Here is a 21,247-nt window from a genome sequence, read left to right on the forward strand (position 1 = left end):
GTCTGGTTATAACATCATCGACAATACTTTTTTTTTCTAAAGTAATATTGAATGTAGGATTAGGACTATGAAGGCAGCCAAATCTTTTTTGATATATAAATAATTTATTACAAATTATTTGCCAAGATGTACTAAAGTGCTAATTATAGTCATTCAGAAATTTCTAGTACCTGTTGAATTACAGTCCAGTGAGGAAATCCAAATAATATATTGACTGTATATTTTGTTGGTTTGTTTGTATCATGCCTTTATTATTACAAATCTACAATTTTCTACAGTACAGAAAATGTTTGCCTTCGTTTCTTCAGTATTTAATAATCCAAGGTATTTAAGGTATTCATCCTCTGAATAGAAAAGTACAATTTTCCTGTTGATCACTTTTTTAGTGATAGGAGAAGCAATTCCTTATGCATTGGCATGAAAAAAAGTTCCAAATCTTCTGCATCCCCCCTCCCCCTCCCCCTCTCCCTCCCTCTCCTCTCGCTCTCTACCCATCCAACCATCCATCCATCCCATATCTATCTCTCACAGAATAGATAATACTAGCATAGAATAAATGTTTAAATAAAAATAACAATGTAAATAATAGAACAAGAAAAATCAGAATGATCAATAAATGTTCTCTAGGACAGTTTAGAAACATCTTTTTTGATGATCTTTTTGATTATTTCATTATACAGCAACCTTGTAACTTTCAACTTTATAACTATGATAAGGAAAAATTAAGGCATTAATGTAGGAATCTCTTTTGAGACCTGTGAAAACTGTAATTTGCAGTGTAACAGCAGTTAAAATATACGTATGCTGAACTACCAAAAAAAGAAAAAAAGAAAGAAAGAAATACCTTAGAACTTACTGAGATTCATGTGGAGAAAGATCCTCATTTGTATTACTACTCCTGAGGAATAGAAATCAGCTTGTGTTCACTGTCAAGTTTATACTGCAATGTAGCAGTAAACTATGTATGACAAAGGTAAGTGTAGTTTTAGAACATTTAATATATTGCCACGTAAATGTATAATCAGGAATTTTAATTGTTGTATTTTAATATCATTCAATTCTACTCAGTCACTAAGATTCTCTCTTGATAGTAGGCTAAACCTTCAAATCCTGCTTAATTCTCATAACAATATATTTTGGATTAGTGACAAGCTTTCTCTCTTCACTGCAGTTATTTTAAATTTCTGTCAGTATGTTTAATTCCTTATATTTAATATATTTTTCCAGAATAAAAGAAGAATATGAACTACTAGAAACCTGGACATCACATTTAATTTTGTTCTGGATAAAGATTTTCTTTTGACATTCTTGTACAATACAAGTGATACATACAGTTTTGTAACTTATGGTAGCTTCTACATGGCAGTAAATCAAAGTGATATCCAGAAAAAGCATTAAAAAATAAGAGGAGTAAGATGAATTGTTTTACTGTACTAGCTACTCTTAAATTATATTCAAATTATTTATATTTTGTTTAACTCAATTATGATAGTAAGTCCAGGACTAACTAGACTAGACTAGACCATACTAGACCATACTAGACCATACTATTACCATACCATACCATACCATACTATACTGACTGTTGTAAGTTATGCCATTCAATAAGTGAGTCATCATCTTACTGCTCCTGATTTCATGACTATTTTTTTGGTGTCAATTAAGTGAATGACTGCGGTTGTTAAGTGAACACCACAGCTGTTAAGTAAACATTGGTCATCAAGCAAATGTATTGTCTGCAATGGTCATTTTTTGTCAGAAACAAATAGTAAATTGGGATCCTATTACCACATGACAGTTTAAATGGCTGTAAATGCAGGCTGGTTGCAGAATGTCCCAAATGTGATTATGTGACCATTGGAAGGCAGGGCAGCTGACTGTGGAAATTTCAAATCCAGGTTGTAAGAAATCTTAGGAGTTCTGGTACAATTTTAAACATTCCTAAGGAACGGGTAATAAGTTGAGGATTACTTATGATATGAACACATAATAGTATTTTTTTTGTATTCTTTAGTTAGCGTGTATGTATATGTATGATCATTATTCAATATTCATATCATCTGTACAGCTGAAATTGAGTATCAGGAGATTGTTATATCTTCATGAATTATATAATGTTTCATTATGGTTATATTGTTTATAGTCTATTATCATTTTAAGAATTATTTTTGTACACACATTTTTAATTTTTATATTGCAGTCGTATTATTATGTGATGTACTGTTTTGTGTAGCAGTTACAAAAAAGATAAGTGTAATAGTTACACCAACAGATCTTAACATATTTCATAGAAAAGGGCCAGGCAGTTTCTCTAAATCAGAAGCACAAAAAACCAGCAATTTTTCTGAAGTTGAGGAAGCTCCCAGTTTTAATTCATATTTTGGGAATGATAGTGTTGAGGGACAAAATTTGGTATATTATAATATGGAAAGGCTTAAATCACTCATTGTTCCTAGTAGAAATCATAACACCACTTCCAAAAAATTAGCTGGTTTTCCCCTGGTTTCACTAATGTGTGTTTTTATAATCATAATTTTTGGAACTGATTGCAAAATTTGTTTCCTGCCCCTACTTCTCTTGTGCTAATTCAAAGTATGCTGCTGCTGCATAGTAGCATAGAACTGAGTATATGTGTAGTTTTTATCTCTTTGAAAACCTCTGAGTTCACTTCACACTGCCTAGGTTGTTGAAACTGTCTAGTTTTGTAGCAGAGTCCTAGATGCTTGGGTTTTCAGAACCCTTTTCTGGTAGGAACAATGATAACAGTTGAAGCATCCTCCCCCTTCGCATAAGTGGTGTGAGATGGAAGATAGTAACTTCCATATTTGCCCCTTTCTACCTACCTTCCCACCATTGGGATTTGAGCATGGATTGGCTGCAGTTCAGCGGCAAAATTCCAAGCTATCAGTATATGACAGCAACAAGATATAGAATATTAATACTATCTTAACTCAGGGCTTCCCAAACCTAGGTAAATTACCCTAATTTTGGTAAGTGTTGTTGTTGTTGTTTTTTGGTTTGGGTAGCTACAACACAAACCATTATCCAATTACAAGAGATATATTTAAATTGACTTAAAGTGCTTTACTTTGGGTTAAAAGGACTTTCTGATAAACAGCTTTAGATTAAAGAAAAAGTTTGGGAAGGTCTGCCTAAGTCAAGGACTTGAGGTGAAACTGGCATGGAAACAAAGAGATAAAAAAACCAGATACATATTGTCCTTGTTTAGGGGCAACTGTTCACAGTTACAACAGGGATGAAAAAGTAACTATGCAATCCATTTTGCATTTATGACCTTTGTACATCTGTAAAGGAAAGTAAGATTATGAGCACAGTCACACTTCCACTTAGCAACTGCTTCGCTTAGTGACTGACTTGCCAATCCCAATTATGGTTGCTAAATGAGGACTTCAAGTTTCTTGAAATTGAATGTATGGCTTTTCTTTCATGAAGTTTAGATATAGTTCTTGGAATGAAAAATAGGGATAGAAGAGAAAACTTACTTCATTCTCCCACTGAGAACTAGAAAATTCAATTCCTTCTTGTTTTTCAACCATGAATTTGGTTTGATCAGGACTTCCTTTGGCACAAACAGGGAATATGAACTATTTGGAATTTCTGAAAGCTGCTTTATTTGAAGGAACTTACAATCTCCAATCTTATGGGGGTAGGATTGTGTTACTATATTATTTTCCAGGGCATTTGGCAAACATTGCAACATTTACATTTATATGAATTAACTTATCATGGGTTTTGTTTTAGAAAGTCTGGTCATCTTATGTTTGCTATGTTTATGAATGTCAGTTAGACTAATTAAACAAAGTAGGATCTCCAGGGCAAGCTTATAATATTCTTATTTTGCTATGGTAACCTGGTAAACATAGCTGTTCAAAATCATCATTGCCAAGGGAACGGATAACTGCTATTTGGCCATTTAATCCTGCGAACTCATTGCTTTATGCAGTATTCATTTGTAAAAATGAGATTTTTTTTCTCCTTGATAATTTAAAACTGCTCTGGACCAAAGCCTTGCTACAAAACTTCAAATGGTTAACAAATGTACCTCACCTTTTCCATCCTTTTGAAATGCTTCATATTGCCTTGTATAATAAAACATGGACAATTGGACAATTGACATGAAATAAACACTCAACTAAAACTATATCTGCATATTTTCCATACCCAATGGCAGAACATAGGGAAAATGAAATAGACAAGAGTGAATGATAGATATTGCTGGGGAACTGATGCCTCCAAATATTTTATTTGTTTTCTGGATGAAAATGTGATTTAAGAGAAATGTTTTTTATCTTATGAGTTTATGTTTTGTACAGACCATAAGGTCAAATGCACATTTCATTAAAATAACATTGTAGAGTGACTTAGAGTCCTTATATGTATTCATAACCGAAAGGAAAAATAAATACTGAAAAAACAAGAAAGAACTAGAGATTCAGAAATAAATAGTGTAATTAGATAAATGAAACTGTCAGCTATGTGTTCTGTAATTAACTTATCAACGTATGTAATACTCAATAGTTATAATGTTTTTTGTGTAAGAGATTTGTAATTTACTAAGTAATAATTAGCTATTCATCTCAATATTCATAAATCCTACGCTAATAAAATCTTCTGTAATAATAATATATTAATAATATTCTCTATACTGTGAATTAAAATACCACGTATTTAAAGAAAGGGCAAAAGGGGAGTTAGAGATGCCTGTACTCTCCTGTAGCACAGAAATTGTATGTCATATTTAACTATAGGTTGCATATGGCACAAATTTTAATAAGTGTTCCCCAATGAGTTTAGGACAATCTCTTCTACAATTGTAAGGTAAGATATTATTATGCTTGTACTGCAGGGGTGTCAAACTCATGTCCTTATGGCAATATCATGTGATGCATTAGATCTTTTTTTCCCCTTTGCTAAACTAGTCATGGGCATGGCCTACGCATGACACATCCAGCTCATGGTCCAGGAGTTTGAGAGCTCTGTTGTACTGTTTTTAATGCCAGATGCTATACAGCTATTTAAAGACTATAACCGGAATTAAATACAAATAATTACATTTTTAATTACTAAACTCATTTGTTTAATATCAGTTTCTTGAGAGATTCATAGTACATTTTCATGTATTGGGAAACTATTGTAGTTAATATGTAATATACGTTTCACATGAACGGTATTTATGTCATAATTACTATTGCTACCGGTGTTCGGCTTTGTTTGGGTATTTTCCCACGTCATTATAGTTGTGCTTTTAAAGTTGTAGTGACGTTTCGGCAGAATCTCATCTGCCATCATCAGGCTTCTGTATTATGTTTGTCAATATATATATATATATATATATATGATTTGGCCCCATGGACAAGAAAACCTAAACAATTTCCTAACACACCTAAACAGCGCACACCCCAAAATCAAGTTCACCATGGAAACAGAAACAAACAAACAACTACCATTCCTAGATGTACTAATCTACAAAAAAACAGATGGCACACTAGGACACACCATATACCAGAAGAAAACACACACCAACCGCTACCTCAACGCCCAATCCCACCACCACCCAGCACAGATAAACTCCGTGGCTAAAACACTAATTACCAGAACCAAACGCCTGGCAGACAAGACACACATTAAGGCTGAACTATGCACCCTGACTAAAGTACTGACAGCCAACGGCTTCCACAAAAGCAAAATCACCAGCTTGATCCACAAAAACACACTGAAACATAATAGAGACCCAGAAGATGAACAGACCTATGGAACAGCTGTCCTGCCCTACATAAGAGGTACTACAGACAAAATTAGCAAGGTACTACACAGACATCACATCAGGACTGCCTTCAAAACAGACAGAAAAATAGCAGCCATCCTTAGCAACCCCAAAGATAAAATTGACCTGGAAAACCAAGGCATATACGAAGTCCCCTGTGCATCATGCCCGGCCACATACATTGGACAGACCAATAGAAGAATAAGTACCCGCCTGGATGAACACAAAAATGCAGTCAAAAAGCTGGAACACACTTCCTCACTAGTCCAACACATGGAAGCTACAGGTCATAGCATCAACTTCAATGGCACCAAAACCCTGGCCACTATGGAAAACCCTAGCCACAGAGTCATCAGAGAAGCCATAGAGATTGAAAAAGACCAGAAAGCATGAACAGAAGAGATGATTCCACCAGGCTGTCAATCATTTGGAAGCCTGCACTCACAAACAAAAAATCTCCACACCACAAGCCAGGCAAACACCTGGGCACAAACAGATCCCCCTGATACCTCCAGCTCAAACACACCCCAACCAGGCACCCAGATGAAACCCAGCTTCCTAACTAATGATAGCCGTCCATTTACCCGAAGCCAAGCTGCACTAAAGACCTCCATTAAAGTAACACAATGCTGCCAGCCAATCAAGATACAAAAAGAGCCAAAAAACAGACAGAAGATATCAGAGACACCCATCAAGCAGAACACAGCAAACTCGAGACCAATAAACACAGACCAAGACTCCCAACCAATCAGGATGAAGAAAAAACCATTCTGGCACAGCAATAGGCTGCCCCAAATTTAAATCTGAAACCACTGTAAAAGTCTGACCCACAGACGGACACAATACAGAAGCCTGATGATGGCAGATGAGATTCTGCTGAAACGTTGCTACAACTTTAAAAGAACTACAATGACGTGGGAAAATACCCGAACCAAGCCGAACACCATACATGTAAGTACCAGCGAAAACTTAAGAAAACATATATATATATATATATATATATATATATATATATGCAAGTCTTGGCATGTTCAGGTCTTTTCCCGTGTAAGATTGAGAGCATCTTGCCAATGTTTCGACGAGGTCCCACTCGCCATCTTCAGGCTGGTGCTTTCGGCTTCGTGCTTATGCGAGCAAAGCACTTTGATGAACACAAAATGCAGTAAAAAAGCTGGAACACACTTCCTCTCTAGTCCAACACATGAAAGCCACAGGTCATAGCATCAACTTCAATGGCACCAAAACCCTAGCCACTATAGAAAACCCTAGCTACAGAATTATCAGAGAAGCCATAGAGATTGAAAAAAGACCTGAAAGCATGAATAGAAGAGATGACTCCACCAGACTGTCAATTATCTGGAAGCCTGCTCTCTCAAACAAAAAAAATCTCCACACCACAAGCCAGGCAAACAGCTGGGCATAAACAGACGCCCCTGATACCTCCAGCTCAAACACACCCCAACCAGGCACCCAGATGAAACCTAGCTTCCTAATAAATGATAGCTGTCCAAGCCGCACTAAAAGCCTCCAATACAGGAAACACAATGTTGCCAGCCAATCAAGACAAAAAAGCCACAAAAAAGACAGAAGATATTAGAAACACCAATCAAGCAGAACACAGCAAACTCCAAGACCAATAAACACAGACCAAGACTCCCAACCAATCGGGATGAAGAAAAAACCATTCCGGCACATCAGATGGCTAGCACCAAATTTAAAACAGAAACGGCTGTGAAAGTCTGACTCACAGACGAACACTATACAGAAGCCTCATGATGCCAGATGAGATTCTGCCGAAACGTTGCTACAACTTTAAAAGCACAACTATAATGACATGGGAAAATACCTGAACAAAGCTAAATACAATACATATAATATATATGCTTTCATGCATTTAAACATAAAAAGGTTATCTAATTGAAATGATGATGAAAAAGTTTAGGTTGAGGCATATTTTTAAAATAATTTATTTTAAAAGAGTTATTCTATGTATTTAGCTCCTTCAAAAAGAAGGGATTATGTTTGGCCTGTACTTTAACAGTTTGAATAACAAAGCAAGTACAATTATATTCAGTGTCCTGATTCTTACTTAATTTATTACTTATAATTAAAACTGGTTTCAAATTATTAAAAAATAAACAAGAAACAATATGCTGACACAATTATTTACTTACTTACAGAGGTTATTCTCATTTACAGTACATCTCTTAGAACTTACATTTTTCATTTTATTATACAGGTGAAACTTGAAAAATTAGAATATCGTGCAAAAGTTCATTTATTTCAGTAATGCAACTTAAAAGGTGAACCTAATATATGAGATAGACTCATAACATGCAAAGCAAGATAGTTCAAGGCTTGATGTGTCAGAATTGAGATGATTATGGTTTATAGCTCATGAAAACCCCAAATCCACAATCTCAGAAAATTAGAATTGTTGTGTCCCTGACTAGCTAAGTCTTCAACCTGGTCCGCATTCTGAGCGGGACCACCGACTGTTCCCATTGGTTGGTGCCATTTGACAGCAGACTATATAAGGAGCTGTCAAACGGCATCAACCGGCTCCGGCTCCAGCCAGCTGGCTGTCAGCCCAGCTGGGCAACCACGATAATCTGTTACTGCTTCAAATAAAGAAACGTTATTCTTCAGCTCCTGTGTTTGCCTGGTGTGTCCGTCTACCAAACACAACACTGGCGACGAGGATGGGATGTCAGAAGAGACACCCAGGCAAGAAGCTGAGCTAAGTCACTGAAGATAGAGCTGAAGCCACTGAATGTCTGGAGCCGCAGACAGTCTGCGCGCGCCAAATTTAAAGAGCCTCCTCAGCTGAGGAGAAAGTCTCCTGACTGAGGAGAAAGTCACTGCCTGACAGGCCCTGTTGCATGCGCCTTTGAGGGCGCAAGCTGAAAGTCTCCCTGACTGAGGAGAAAGTCACTGCCTGACAGGCCCTGCTGCGTGCGCCCTTTTGAGGGCGCGAGCTGAAAGTCTCCTGACTGGAGGAGAAAGGCACTCTAGCCTCCCGTGCGAAAAGGCACCCCGTTGGCGCTACCAAGAGCGCAGAAGTCTGAAAGCCTCCCCAGCCGAGGAACAGACATCGCCCTAAAGGCACCCCCGTTGGCGCTACAAAGCGCAGAAGTCTGAAAGCCTCTTCAGCCGAGGAACAGAGATCGCCTCAAGGCCCGTGAAGGCCAGCGCGGCCTCTGCTGCTGCTGCCCCCGACTCGGCCACTGTTACCGCTTTCTGCCGCCGCCGCGCTTCCCGAGCTGCCGCCTCCGTTGCTGCCGCCCGCTCCGTCGGGCTCTGCACCCGCCATGCGGCTCCGCTGCTTCCTGGCTCACTCGCCGCCGCTGCGCCTCCGCTGCTGCCGCCGCGGCCTCCGCTGCAGCCGCTCCCGTCTGGGACGCCACCGCCTTCTGCCGCTGAGGCCTTCCGCCGCCATGCTGCCTCCGCTGCAGCCGCCCCCGTCTGGGACGCCACCGCCTCTTCTGCCACTGAGGCCTTCTGCCGCTGCTGTGCGGCATCTTCCTCCACCGCCGCGCTGGCCTCTTCCCTCCACCGCCGCGCGGCCTCTTCCGCCACCACTGCAGCCTCCGCTGCAGCCGCCTCTATCTGGGACGCTGCTGCCTCTTCTGCTGCTGAGGCCTTCCGCCGCGTGGCCTCTTCCGCCGCTGCCCCGCGGCCTCCACTGGCAGCCGCCGCCGTTTCCGCCACTGCTGCCTCTTCCGCTGCTGCCGCCTCCGCCGCCCGCGACCTCCGCTGCAGTCACCTCCCCGTCCCGGCCGTCCGCCGCGCTTTGCTGCCTCCACCACCGCCGCCGACAGCCCGAGCGCTCCTCGACTCCCACCGGCTGCCAAGCGACGGGCCACTGCTGGTGCTGCTGGCGCTGCTCCTCTATACGCCGGTGGGGCTGTGCCTGCTGCCGGTGCAGCTCTTCGTGGGCCTGCTGCGATTCAGCTCCTGGCCCTTCACCATTGTGGATTTGGTGCAGCCATTGGCTCTGCAGGTCTGCAGCCCCTTCGTGGTTTTGAGCATGGCTGGCGTTGTTTCCTGGTTCACTGAGCTGTTTGAGACTTTTCTTCGTTTCTCTCATGTTTGTTAAATAAAATTCTCTCTGCCCCCCCCTTCCCAGTGACTCTGGGGAAGCCCTCTTCCAAGTGACTCTGGGGGATGGATCCTGTATTTAGGGGGTGGTGGGTGTCAGTAGCTGATCAAGGAGGTGCGCACCCACCATTAGAGTCCTTCCATGCACCCACCTCTAGGGTTTTTCCCACCTGGGCTTGTATTCCTTGACAGTAGCACTACTCTCCCCAGGGGGGGGGGCGAAAGCTAGGTAGGTGGGAGGTTGGGGGTTCTTGTCCCAAGGGGGCCAGGAGAGCACAACGTGCCTGCTTCCTTTTTTGGCCTTAGGCTTTGTTTAGGCCTTGTTCTCCATAGTCAGCCCCCTAGCTCACCAGAGTCATCAGACATGTTGCCTCCAGCCTTAGGTTTCAGGGACCTCTGCCCTACCCTATGCAGGCAGTCACCGGATATGGTGGTTTGACATTTGGAATGAGACACAGGGAACTGTCTCTGAGAAAAATGCCAACCCTGAGAGAACTCAGGTAGCAGTATTTATTGAGAAAAAACACAAGCAAAATATACAGTATGCATATTCAGAAAACAATGACCTCAACAGGAGATTACTTCACCAGCATGAGAACACACAATCTTGGAAAGTCCCAGATGTTACCTTGCTAGGATGAGATCATACAGCCACAGAAAGTCTCATGGGAAAGTTTGGAAAGTCCCATGAGAAAGCACAACTGTGTATCTTGAACTTTCACCCATTTCCCTGTTCCTTCTAAACTGGCAGAATCAAAACAGAATGAGGCACTCTGAGCAAAGATACTCCTACCCCCACCAAGAATGCCCACATCTCCCTAGACTTACTGCTAGTTATACAAAGGCCTTACAGAAAATGATAAAATGATTAATAAAATATATTACCACATTCCCTCCTTTTTTATTTATTCAAAGATAGGGGGTGTTTTAGTGGCATAGTACACAGTTCCTCATGACCTGATCCCACACGCCGGAAGACTGAGGTACACATTTGTAATAGATTAGGAATACATTGAATAAAACAACATAATAAGATACATATAGCAATAATAATAACAACCCCTTGCAATAAGGAGCGAAACCATGATCCATCAGGAAGCCAGGACCACAGACTGTCCCAGAATGATGCATTAAACCCATCAGCTCCAGATTGATGCTGAGCAATACGATCTTCCATGTCCTGAACAGTCTTTGTAATGTTTGGCTCATAATTATGTATAAAAACACAGCAATGCGAATGAATTAAAGCACAAACTCCTCCTTGAGCAGCTAACATAATATCTAAAGCATATCGATTTTGCAAAGTAACTTTACGAATTTCAGACATTTCTACATTAATCATCTTAATATTCTTTATAGTATCATTAAACATAACAACAGTAAAATTATTTAAAATATGAATATCCCTATAGTTCATAGCAATTCCCAAAGGCGGGATAAGACCTCGAGAAATTTGTGTCCATAGATTACCTCCCATGGTTAGACCTGATTCCAGCTCACGCTTGTTGTGATTCTGCCTTCCGGCAACTGATCCAGTTTATAAATTACAGGTATTACATACCCCAATGTGCATATCCCAGACCAATTCCCAGGAACCTCTCGATACCCATACTCCCCACATAGGAACCACACATCATTCCCCATAGCCCAAGGCTCCCCCCGGGCTACCTCAGAACCATTCTTCATCTTCTCAAGATATTGACACATATAGCACTGAGGAGAATTGAACTGAGGGAGACAGGTATAATTCTGCACACTGCTATTATAACAGATGGTTGGCATTTGAAAAGTGACATTACACCTGGACCAATTCCCTAGGAAAGTTCCTCCAGAGTCATTTCGGATGAAGCATACATACGCCCTTCCCTTTAAAGACACCTTGACCTTAGCCGTCACATTCCGATTATAATGTGTGCATTTTTTCTTTTTGAACATCTGGAATTGCTCTGTTGTAGCACAAGACAACTGTTTTCTCCAGGTTGCATTCTTTATTAAATCTTTTTCCTCAAAAGGCACTCCATGCAATGTTAGTCCTTCTCCCACTCTCCCAGGAAGGTGCATACACAACCAACAATTGGTGATGTTCAAGTTTTTGGCAGTTGTGCGCAAATCTTTAATGTAATTATTATTTGTCCACAAGTCATCGCCCAAATCTCCGCACGCTGAACATGCTGTCGCTGCTCTCTCCGCACCCGAGCAGCCCAGGACAGATTAGGCAGAATCAACAGGATCAGGAACCACAGATGCGCCATCCTGCTGTTCAAACTTCCTTCACAGGTGCCTGCGAATGATCAGGCCGAACACACCGACCAGGAACCCAACGAATTTGACCAAGATGTTCAACTGCTGCATAACCACGTCCCCACGTTATCAGCTCAGCAGGAACCCATGCTGGATCCGGAAGGAACCGCACCAACACCCGAGGTCTCACCGCATCTGTAGAAGGAGAAGAAAAATGCCTGCTGGCCAGCGCCGCAGGGGTTACCAGACAAATTTAAAAATTTAAAGTATATAAAGCTAGATTTAATTGATCTTGAATCGCCGGAAGCCCCAGGAGCTTCCCTCCTTTTTTATTTAATGTTGTCAACATGGTCTTGAGCGTGGCATGTGAGCAACAAAACACACATTCACACACTGCTCCAAACATCCTTGTAAAAGCAAAAGCAATCTTAAAATATCAGGTGAGATTCCAGGAGACAAATAAGAACCTGCTACAAAGGGTAACAAATTATACACATACAATGAATCCACTATTAAATTAAAATCCTGATTGTGAAAATTTTGAAAAGCCAAAACTACAGCAGCAAGTTCTGCCTGCTGGGCAGACTTCTGCTCTGAAGTCACTTTTGTATGCCAAATTCCAGATTTATCTTTCCAAACACAAGCACCAAAAACTTTCCCTCCATCAGTAAAAACTGTAGGAGCATTTGATATGCCCAATGGTATCCTTTCTTACATTTTTGGCACACTGATTTAGGACGAACACCCTGTCCCATTGATCTCTTATTCTGCTGACTTTGACCTCCTCCAGGAGCCCGACATTGCGCTTTAAAATGTCCAGGCTTCCCACAATTGAAACAATTCCCCTTTTGAGCATGTCCTGTTTGTAAAGCCAGAGCTAAAGTTTCCATGTTAAAAGACTGACTCCCTACCTTTCTACATGCATTAATCAAATCCGCGATTTCTCGCTCTCCACTTGCTACCAGTGGATTTAAAATCTTTTTGCAATCTGTGTTAGCTTGTTCTACTGCTAACTTAAAAGCAACTCTTTCTGGGCGAATTGATTATCAATTTGTCTTTCTATAGCCAATTTCAGTCTGCTAATGAAATTTTCATAGGGTTCATTGTTCCCTTGTTTGATGTTAGTAAAGGTCTTCTCACCACCTTCGCCGTCAGGGAGAGACCCTATGGCTTGAAAAATTATTTGTGGGAGAAGAATGAACCCTTCCTCAGGCATACCATCTCTCTGTTGTTCCACTGTTGTAAAATTACCAGCTCCGTAAAGCTGATCTGGGGTAACATTTGCTGTTCCCCTCTGACTGCCAGCTGTCTCCATTTCTGATCTAACACCAAATATTGAGCTGGAGTTAAAATCATATTCAACAGAGCTTTCCAGTCAGCCGGAATCATTTTATTTCCATAACCAACTGCTTCTAACAATGCCTGAGTATATGGCGTTCTAACACCATATTCTTTTGCTGCTTGCTTAACTTCCCTCAAAATTCTGAGCTGTAAAGGCTTCCACTCCCGCCATGGGATTTAATGCAGCATCCATGACAATTTCCACTGGATTAAGTTGAACTTCTACTCCAAACTCCACCAAATCATCTCCTGATAATTCCCCTCTATTCTTTGCTTCTTGAATAGCTGCAGTAACTGCATCCACCTGAACCCTAAAGGTAAACTCTTATCCTCTGACAAAGTATTTCTAGCTCGGACAGTCCCCCAGATTTATCTGGAGGTGCCGTCGCGGCAACAAACGTACCGCATGGTAAAGCGGCAAACCTTCTTCGGGGGTGATAGGAGCGGTTGTTCATAAGTAGCTAACGCATCCATAATCACCTCCAGGTTAACAAAATTGAAGAAGGGGCACGAGGTTCCTCGTGCAAAAATTTCCCTATCTTTTCCCAGGACTCTACTTTAATACTACCTCCCTCTGGATATGACTTAATATTTTTCCAAACATACTGTAGTAAGTCCTCAATTTCTTTCTTTCCTACAGCACAACCCCTACTGCCAATTCCAAACCCAAAACTATTCCCAATGATCCCTCTCAATTCCCTGATGTGCTCTTTCTGAGCCTTCGAGAGATCTCCCCCATACTCACGAAAGAATCTATCTTCGTCCAGCGAAGAAGATGAGGGCTCAGTCGACGTCCGCGACGATGAGTATAGGATGCGGGAAACGTATAGCCTTCCAAGCTATCACGTCGGGGTCACCATTTATGGTGGTTTGACATTTGGAATGAGACACAGGGAACTGTCTCTGAGAAAAATGCCAACCCTGAGAGAACTCAGGTAGCAGTATTTATTGAGAAAAAACACAAGCAAAATATACACAGTATGCATATTCAGAAAACAATGACCTCAACAGGAGATTACTTCACCAGCATGAGAACACACAATCTTGGAAAGTCCCAGATGTTACCTTGCTAGGATGAGATCATACAGCCACAGAAAGTCTCATGGGAAAGTTTGGAAAGTCCCATGAGAAAGCACAACTGTGTATCTTGAACTTTCACCCATTTCCCTGTTCCTTCTAAACTGGCAGAATCAAAACAGAATGAGGCACTCTGAGCAAAGATACTCCTACCCCCACCAAGAATGCCCACATCTCCTAGACTTACTGCTAGTTATACAAAGGCCTTACAGAAAATGATAAAATGATTAATAAAATATATTACCACAACCGGACATGTTTATTCACCATCTTATCTGGTTCCCCTTCTCAGACTCCTACCTTGTGACAGGTTGGGTGCCATTTCTCGGAAACCTAGTGGATAGGTGCGCAAAGCAGCTACTAGTTCAATTTCCTTATTTGTACCATTGTCTTCCCAAAAGGCTGGGCAGCGCATGCCCTTAGCTAGGGGAAAGGGGTGTTGTGTCCCTGACTAGCTAAGTCTTCAACCTGGTCCGCATTCTGAGCGGGACCACCGACTGTTCCCATTGGTTGGTGCCGTTTGACAGCAGACTATATATGGAGCTGTCAAACGGCATCAACCGGCTCCGGCTCCAGCCAGCTGGCTGTCAGCCCAGCTGGGCAACCACGATAATCTGTTACTGCTTCAATTAAAGAAACGTTATTCTTCAGCTCCTGTGTCTGCCTGGTGTGTCCGTCTACCAAACACAACAAGAATAGTACATGCAATCAATAAAACAAGGATTGTACATAGAACAGTATCGGACCTCTGAAAAGTATAAGCATGCATAGGTACTCAGTATTTGGTTTGGGCCCCTTTTGCAGCAATTACTACCTCAGTGCGGCGTGGCATGGAAGCTATCAGCCTGTGGCACTGCTGAGGTGTTATGGAAGACCAGGATGCTTCAATAGCGGCCTTCAGCTCTTCTGCATTGTTTGGTCTCATGTCTCTCGTCTTTCTCTTGGCAATGCCCCATAGATTCTCTATGGGGTTCAGGTCAGGTGAGTTTGCTGGCCAATCAAGCACAGTAATCCCACGGTCATTGAACCAGGTTTTGGTGCTTTTGGCAGTGTGGGCAGGTGCCAAGTCCTGCTGGAAAATGAAGTCAGCATCCCCATAAAGCTCGTCTGAAGAAGGCAGCATGAAGTGCTCCAAAATCTCCTGGTAGATGGCTGTGTTGACCCTGGACTTAATGAAGCACAGTGGACCAACCCCAGCAGGTGACATGGCTCCCCAAATAAACACAGACTGGGGAAACTTTACACTGGACTTCAAGCATCTTGCAATGTGTGCCTCTCCGTTCTTCCTCCAGACTCTGGGTCCTTGGTTTCCAAATGAGATGCAAAAGTTGCTCTCATCAGAAAAGAGGACTTTGGTCCACTGAGCAACAGACCAGGTCTGTTTTTCTTTAGCCCAGGTAAGACGCTTCTGACATTGTTTGTTGTTCAGGAGCGGCTTGACAAGAGGAATATGACATTTGAAGCCCATGTCCAGGATCCGTCTGTGTGTGGTGGCTCTTTATACACTGACTCCAGCCTCAGTCCACTCCTTGTGAAAGTCCCCAACACTTGAATGGCATTTTCCTGACACTCTTCTCTCAGGCTGTGGTCATCCCTGCTGCTTGTGCACCTTTTTCTTCCACACTTTTCCCTTCCACATAACTTTCTATTAATGTGCTTTGATACAGCACTTTGGGAACATGCAACTTCGTTTGCAATTACCTTTTGAGGCTTTCCCTCCTTATGAAGGGTGTCAGTGATGGTTTTCTGCACAACTGTCAGGTCAGCAGTCTTTCCCATGATTGTGATTCCTACTGAACCAGACTGAGAGACCATTTAAAGGCTCAGGAACCCTTTGCAGGTGTTATGGCTTAATTAGCTAATTAGAGTGGGACACTTTGAGCCTAGAATATTAAACCTTTTCACAATATTCTAATTTTCTGAGATTGTGGATTTGAGGTTTTCATGAGCTGTAACCCATAATCATCTCAATTATGACACATCACGGCTTGAACTATCTTGCTTTGCATGTAATGAATCTATCTCATATATTAGGTTCACCTTTTAAGTTGCATTACTGAAATAAATGAACTTTTGCACGATATTCTAATTTTTCGAGTTTCACCTGTATGTATTTGAAGAATGGATACTTTTTTCTTTTAGAAAACAGAAGTCAATTTGACACTGAGATATAATGAAAAGAAATCGTTTTCTGAAATGCAGCTGTGATCATATTTAAGTTTATTAGGTTAATACAATACAATAATAAGTACAAGCTTAGTTGATGTTTTTCCCATTTAATGTGGGTTACTGACATTTTGATATGAAGCACCAGGCCTTTAATGAGGTTTCAGTCAAGAGTGATACTTAGATAATGATACATGAATTCATAAAAATTATAAAATAAAAATGCTATAGTCCATTTTAACTTTACCTAATGAGAAACAACATTGGCCACAAGATTAACAAGATCTTGATTGACTACTAATACTTTCATATTTTAGTGCCTAATTATGTCTAGTTAATTGTATGAGATAATGTTTGAAGCTGAATTTAACAATGTAACTTAATCTATCATCCTGACAAATTTCTTGGGAAAAGATTTACCATATAAAGTATTAATAACTGCTGCCAGCATTAAATGTATGGCTTTCTATAGTGTGGTTATATTTACTAAGTATTAAATTTTGACAAACTGTTATCAGAATCTCTGAAGGCAAAATCCTTACCTTGGGTTAGTGGAAAAATAGTGTGATAAAATGAAGACTATCTTTCCAACTTCTTGCTTGGTATTTTTGGTGGCATGTAACATTTGATTAGGGGGGAAAAGCTACATGATTGGTCTTAACCATCTGTTGGCAGTTTACATAACAGTATCTGGGGTTACACATGGTGCAATGATAAACTAGCTTGTTTATCACAGAAACACATCCTGTTCATAAAGCTTTATATTGCAAATTTAGCTTTATATGTTTGTGGAAGTTTTATTGGCAGGGAGTTAGAGGGAACTGCTACTTAAAAGTACATACTCTTAAAGCTTACATGTGTGTAAAATAAAGTATGATAAGTCAATAAACTGTGAAAGTCATAAAGCAGGGTTAATAAAAGCACAACAAACAGGCAACCAGTTAACTAATTAATCTCTACAGTGAATGAGATTCAACTCCAAATTATCGTATTGAGTAGATGTAGGATCTAGTATCCCTGTAAATATTCTTAAATATTTCTTTTATTATATTAATTATAACATTTTATATTATAGCATATCGTCTCCATATTTGGGGAACAATTATACTATGACTCAGCATAGTATAATTCTTATAAGCAATCTCTTTATTTTATGTAAAGACATAGAAAAAACTGAGTTTTTAACTATTTTTTTAAAATGAAGCTTCAAAATTTCAAGTTAATTAGGAATATATTTTTATTAAGTTACCCTGGAACCCAAGACCATTCTGTGTTTTTGTACATTCTATTTTAACTGGTACCTAATGTTATATTAAATTAAATAAACATAAAATTATATGTGGATATTTATTATTTCTTACTTTTGCATTCTAATTGCCTTCCAATTATTCATGTAATAATCATGTAGATCAGTGGCCTTTTGGGCACTAGATTTCTTGGAGAGAGGTTTTTGCATGGATTGGGAATCGTGGTTTCACATGCTGCCTCCAATGGATGGGGCTTCACTTGTTTGTGCAGCCTGGTTTCTGGCATGCTGTGGCCCAGTGACGGTCTATGGACCAGGGGGACGGGTACACCTGATGTAGATTCTTGATGTTGCATTTGCAATTTGCCATAGAATGCTTTCCTTCATTGGATCCGAGATAAATTTTATAGTATTGATGTTAATTCGATATCCATTAAATTGAATAAATATGATGATTCTTTCATCTGGCTTCTACACAAATTTATCTCTAGCAAGTATAGCATATACTAACTTATAAAGGAACCTTTTAAGTAGGTTTAATGAACTATTAGTTGCTGACTCTTTATTAGAGTTTACAGTTTGTGTTCTATAATTAATTCAGACAAATATAGAACTAGATCAGAGGTAGTAATCAGCAGGTTCTGACCAGTTCTGGAGAATCAGTAGTGGAAATTTTGAGTAGTTCAGAGAACCAACAAATCCCACCTCTGACTGGCCCGAATCTATTCTCTGCCTCCCAATTCCCAGCTGATCGGCTGGGTCTTCTTTGGTTGCCCTGCATAGGAGAACAGAGCTGGAAAGCAGGCTATTGGGGTGGGGAGGGAATGGGGATTTTGCAGTAACCTTCCCCTGCCACACCCATTAAGCCACACCCACCAAGCCACGCCCACCAAGCCACGCCCACCAAGCCACACCCACAGAACTGGTAGTAAAAAAATTTGAATCCCACCACTGAATTAGATTGCATGATAAGACTATGATGTAACAAGGACAATAAGGAAAACCTAGAAGCCTTTGACCTAACTATAATCTACATAACTATAGCTTCATAACTTTCCATAATCTGGAAGATATAATGCAGAGATCATCTAAGCTCTGCAAATCAGCTGCTTAGAGGCCTGGGATGATTCTCACAAGCCTTGCATGTGCAATATTGCAGATTGTGGCAATATTTGTTCTTTCTAGATTCATTAACTTCATAAGAATTGGCAGTAATTACTACAAAACCATTGAACTGCAGTGTTAATCATAACTAATATTTCTGTTTTATACCTCAACATTTTACCTGATAATAATTCTATCACAAGTTTCAAGCCTTTGCTGATGTAAGTGATTGGAGATTAAGCTTCTTTCATACATGGCATATAACTGTGGGAGCATATGGCTTTAATTAAGTAGACTATTCTAGCTCCTTCTTAGGCAGTTTTCCACATGGCAAGCAATATTTGTTGAACACAAATCAAGTTTTACAGCTGTCTCTTAAAAGAAACTGATTGAATGACATAGGTTGTTTTTAAACACTCTGTTGGGTTACTTTATAGAACCTCAGGAGATTAAGCCAGAAGAAAAGTTGGATTGGACATATACATTAAATATCATTTTGATCAGCCCCTACCTATCTTCTCATTTTAATCTCTTTAAAGTATTGCTTGAGGAATTATTATGTAACAGTAAATGTTGGCAGGCAACACTGTGAAACCAAGATAATTTTTTTATTAAACTTATTCTTGTTCCCCCCATTTCTTTTAATTAAGCCATTAAATGTAGTTTAATAATGATTAAATAGTAAATTGGATTCCCTGATTGAGATTTCTTTTAGATGTTTTTGAAAGATAACATTTTCTGTGGCATCCAAGTCTGGAATGTGCTCCTAAACCAGTGACAACAGTGTGACCTTTCAGTACCAGATCAAAACCTATCTATTTAATTAGCCATTTGAAATTATTGTATTTTCAGCTGGAACCCCATTTTTTCTATCATTTTACAATTATTTATTTCTGAAAACTTTCTTGAGTTTGAATTTTGAAGGCAGTTGTAGGTTACAAATTATTTTAAAAATTCTGGAAAGTTTGTAGTACATGAATTCTAATAATAAAGGGTCAAATACTTTATAGACATATAAATCATATGTCTCAGCACTGATAGAAAAAACTAATAGTAATGATTGCTGGAGCTATTGTAGTATAGTGGAGAAGATAATGATGGGGTAGACCCAGGTTCAGATAACAGTTCCCTTAGAACTGTCAATCTCATGTGACGTATCAGGACTTTTTTCATCTTTGCTAAACCAGGCATGGATGTGGTCAGCGTGTGAGGCATCCAGCCCACGGTCCAGGAGTTTGAGACCCCTGCCTTAGAAGTTTAGGAGATAGATTTAAGCAATCAGTATCTCAGACAATTTATGTAAAATTTTGAAGTGAACAAGATAGAAAGAGGCAACACTATTAAGCATTTTACCTTGAACTCATCTAAAATAAATAAAGTCACTGCCTGAGGTTTGGATGATTTTTTATTTTTTGTTATGACATCAAGTTTATATCCAGATCAGTATCTATAATAAATATATATAATGTAATGGTATACAAAACATGTTTGCAACTAAAACTAAATATGTAGTTTCAAACTTATAATTGGTGATTACACAGAAATTGCACCATATACTAACAATATTCGAAGAGTCTAGTAAAGGCAATGCATACTTTATATACTGACAGTCCTCTTCCAAGACACTATTTGTAAGTCAATTTTGTTTTCAAATCTAACCAACATGCCAACATGTGATCACCTGCTGAAATGAACCCTTTCCTACTTTCTCCCACCCTTTCCCTCCTTCTCTTATTCAGAATTGATGTACTAGAGAATGCATATATTCCAATTATTGCAATCTAGAAGCTTGTTCACGTATAAATTTTCCTATGTCATTCTTCCATTTGCTGTTTCTTAGCTTTATCTATCATTTACCTAACCCCAAATTCTATCCCTAAAATTGAGATGGATAGAGATTTATTTTATTTATTTATTTATTTTTATTTGTCAATTGCTTACAAGATAATAAGTAAAAACATAGTTATGAATACATGGATACATATAAGAAAAATAAAAAGTATATAAAAGAAACAATAGGACAAGGATGGTAGGCATGTTGGTGTGCTTATGCACGCCCCCTACAGACCTCTTAGGAAAGGGGTGAGGTCAATAGTAGATGGAAATTCTCTGGTTTGCAGAAAAACAGGAAAATCCAAAATAAAATAAAAAATCCCAATGAGCCCTGACTATGTGATGAGTTTATT

The 21,247-nt window shown here is 39.8% G+C and overlaps 1 protein-coding gene across 3 annotated transcripts in view; it reads left to right on the forward strand.

The window, feature by feature from the left end:
• Positions 1–21,247, forward strand: part of DGKB (diacylglycerol kinase beta) — a 306,279-nt gene that overhangs the window by 108,059 nt on the left and 176,973 nt on the right. The gene's annotated exons all lie outside the window — the stretch shown is intronic.

The sequence above is a fragment of the Notechis scutatus genome, chromosome Z, assembly GCF_049901735.1.
Source record: "Notechis scutatus isolate UNSWTSFEM ecotype Mainland chromosome Z, rNotScu1.2, whole genome shotgun sequence".
Classification (NCBI taxonomy): Eukaryota; Metazoa; Chordata; class Lepidosauria; order Squamata; family Elapidae; genus Notechis; species Notechis scutatus.